The sequence below is a fragment of the Saccopteryx bilineata genome, chromosome X (assembly GCF_036850765.1).
Source record: "Saccopteryx bilineata isolate mSacBil1 chromosome X, mSacBil1_pri_phased_curated, whole genome shotgun sequence".
NCBI classification, from domain to species: Eukaryota; Metazoa; Chordata; class Mammalia; order Chiroptera; family Emballonuridae; genus Saccopteryx; species Saccopteryx bilineata.
In genome coordinates this window covers 20,750,793-20,754,721 of record NC_089502.1, presented here as the reverse complement: position 1 = coordinate 20,754,721, position 3,929 = coordinate 20,750,793, and the positions used below count along the sequence as shown (strand labels likewise).

Genomic DNA, 3,929 nt, shown 5'->3' with positions numbered 1-3,929 from the left:
AATTTCAGTGATGCCTGACCAGGTGGTGGCTCAGTGGATAGAACTTCGGACCTAGGATGCAGAGTACACAAGTTTGAAACCCCGAGGTTGCAACAAAGAATTGATGCTTCTCATCTCTCTCCTTTCCTGTCTGTCTGTCCCTATCTGTCTCTCTCTCTGTTTTTGTCTCTGTTTCTGTTACAAGATAAATAAATAAATAAATAGATAAATAAATAAATAAAATTGTGGTGATACACAGTAATTCTCTATATTCTTACTAAAAAGACTAAAACTGTAAAAATAGAATGGAAACTTGCCAGTGACGGTGCCACATATTTTGAGGATTTTTTCTTAGTGAAAGTAATACAGGGGTAGTCAACCTTTTTATACCTACTGTTCACTTTTGTATCTCTGTTAGTAGTAAAAGTTATAAAGCATAGTTACAGCAAGTTAAAGTATATAATAATAATTACTTACCAAATACTTTATGTCGGATTTTCACTACGTTTGGCAGAATAAATCTTTATACAACAACTTACTATAGTTAAGTCTATCTTTTTATTTATACTTTGGTTGCTCTGCTACCACCCACCATGAATGCTGAACACCCACTAATAGGTGGTAGTGACCAGGTTGACTACCACTGAAGTAATAAGAGACAAGATAAAGGAAATAAATAGAGCCTTGAACTGAAAAATTGACTCCTATGAAAAGAAAATAATAAGTCTGAGAATTAAATTTAGGAAACTGCTGTGTTGCCTCTTGAAATTTAAAAGAGAAGGCTGAATTGCTAGAGTGGGTCAGAGATCATTGAAGGGCACATCAAGTTAATAGTACATAACCTCTGCTTAAGCACTGCATCTAGACCTACAATTAGACCTAGGTAGAAATGAGATTTACTTAACTCAAAGGGGTTACTGGAAGCCAAGAGTAAATGTTATATACAACATCTGTAAGCAGGGAACTGTGGACTGCCATGAGGAGTTTTTTTTGTTTGTTTGTTTGTTGTTGTTGTTTTTTGGTACAGGGAGCTGGATGTTGTGGGCTTTCTTCTAGGCTTCTTTGCGCTGAATTTGTTCTTGCAAATGAATAAAGAGCAAAGTGGCATATTTTCCTACTTAGTCTGTTCAGGGCCCTGGGTGTTTCTCAATCCCTTTAGACTATGTAGTCACTAACAGCATACATTGACAATAATTGTAAAGTATGTCCCTCCTTTGCATCTAGATCCAATTTACAAAAAGATTTATACCAATTTCTTTTAAAATCTATCTCAAATTATACTCAGTCTTGCCAAAAAAATAAGCAACCATAGATATTCAGATGTGAGATATTTTTTAATAAGAAGAGAAAAAAATCATCCAATATTTGAAAATACAGTCCAGTTGAAACAAAAAAAAGTTAGTAAGAATTAGAAGAGATAGATCACTGGGAAATATAAGTATTCCAAGTAATATAATAACACTAACAAAGTTTTATATATTTTTTCAACATGATATAAGGATATAATTGGTCCCAATAAGTAAACACAAACAAACAAATAACACACAATAAATAATAAATAAATACTAGAACAATAATCATGAGAAATGAATTGGAGTTAAATATACACACACTTATACAGATTTTTAAAAGTAAGAGTGTTACATTTAAAATGTTAAAGAATGTACCATATAAGGTAATAATTGGTTTTTTAAAGTAGCCTGTGGATTCAAGGAATTCATCCAGAAATTGAGAAAATTGTAAATTGTTGAAAAACAGTAAGAGAAAATATGACATGAATTGTGAACAAATCCCAATATTTCAATACACTCAAAATAAGAATTTTACATGAAGAGAACAGACATGATGTAATAAAAGCAAAAACCAGATAACATTGGAGAGAAAATTTTCTAGGCTGAACAAATATTTGACTTCTTAATTTGAAAGACATGACTCATTTGAGAAAAAAATTATGTTTCAAAGTACATGAGGAATATATAGTAAAATTTAAAAATAAATATTAATATGCAATACTCAAGTGCTATAATTTACTAAATAAAATAAACATGCAATATGTTTTTAAATAAATAAAAATGTAAGAAGACAAGAGAAACACATTCACAGAAGGACATTTTAATTAATTTATTTTATTTTATTTCTGGAGAATGTGAACACAGTCCACCATTACCATAAATTATGCAGTTGAGTTTCTCACATTTAAAAAAATTATAGAGGTCAGGACATCTGGAGAGCAATGGATAAGCCTCGTCTTGGAAATACCACTTTCATGATCATGGTATCTCCCCTATTAGTTAAGTATGAAGGACATTTTAAACAAAACGCCCTGCAAAAATTTTATAGATCACATGAACAAAACAATAAAATAAAAGGGGACATAGAAGAGTTTATTGTCAGAATGGTGCACCAATAACTGATGTCTTAACCCTTGTTCTAGAATCCAAGTGAAATGATGGTGAATAGATGGTGGTTGGGGCCAACCACGACACGAACCCTGAGAATTTTCTTAGAAATAACTTCCAGTGGGTAAATATTGAAGGGGGTCACAAAAGATCATATCACAATTATGACTTGATAGTGTGAATAATGAAAACTATCGTTAGGAAAGGAGCACCATTGGAAATCTGGATAGCACTCCACTGGATGCCACATATAACTCTACACAACAATCCATAGAAGTAGTGCCAAGACTGGTAAAACATACATCAAACATAAAGCTGACTTTATTCACTTACTCTTTGTTCTTTTAGCAAACAATTATTCAACATCAACGTGTGCCAAGTATTGTGCTCGACGATGGGGAAAAGGAGGTGAAAAGGCCAGATAAAATCCTTTCATTCATTATTTTTTATTGCAGCTGGGAAGTCATACTGATAAACAAATACAGAAATAAACTCATTTTAAAGAAGTTATATGTGCTACAAAAGAAAAAGAATCAGGCAATGTGATCCAAAGTGTATAGATGCTGAGGGTCAGAGTTACTTTAGACTGGGTGATCAAAGAAGGGATTTCTATCTGAAGAGGTGACATTTAAACTGAGCCCTGAACATTTACACTGGGACATTTAAACTCAACTTTAAAATCAACCATAGAAGAGCAGGAGAAAACTTGTTTTGAGCCTAAGCTTGACCTGTGGTGGTGCTATGGATAAAGTGTGGAGTTGGAATGCTGAGGTTGCAGGTTTGAAGCCCTGGGTTTGCCTAGTAAAGGCACATATGGGATTTGATGCTTCCTGTTTCTCCTCTCTCACCTCTCTCTCTCTCTTTCTCTTTCTCTCACTCCCTTTCTCCTCTCCAAAATGAATAAATTAAAAAAATATATTTTTAGCCTGACCTCTGGTGGCGCAGTGGATAAAGCGTCAACCAGGGAACACTGAGATTGCAGGTTCAAAACCCTGCACTTGTCTGGTCAAGGCATGTATGGGAGTTAATGCTTCCTGTTCCTCCCCCCTCTCCTCTCTAAAATGAATAAATTAAAAAAAATATTTTTTTAAAAGCCTAAGCAATGGCATGAAGACAGGCTTGGATGGGGCTAGTTTTAACCTTTGCATAGATGAGGGGGAAAAAGCAACTCAATATTGTAAACATATTAATACTTTCCAAATTAGCTTACGGATAATTGCTGTAAAAACAAACATTAATTACTTTGGTAGGTGAAGAGGATGTGAGTGTGAAATTAGCAACCATATAGAAAAAAATTTACTAGAATAGTTGAGAAAATACACTATAAATGATAAAAATATTTAGAAGACTTTATTACTAATGCAAGGATATAAAGACATGGAAAAAATAATTCCCAAATAACGTCTAATGTAAATACAAATGTAGTGATTTATAAAAGTACTATTATATTATATCAGAAAAAGAAAAGATAGCCAATAGATCAGTTGTTTACCCAATTTTATGTAGTAAATTATCTCCAGCACTAAAACATGGATTATCTCTAAAGTTAAA

General features: G+C 33.0%; 1 non-coding gene across 1 annotated transcript; it reads right to left on the bottom strand.

Annotated features, from left to right (window-relative positions):
• Positions 1 to 2,116: 2,116 nt before the first annotated feature.
• Positions 2,117 to 2,278, bottom strand: LOC136317896 (U1 spliceosomal RNA). Its single transcript, XR_010727911.1, has one exon. It is a non-coding gene; the product is annotated as a U1 spliceosomal RNA (small nuclear RNA).
• Positions 2,279 to 3,929: the final 1,651 nt, after the last annotated feature.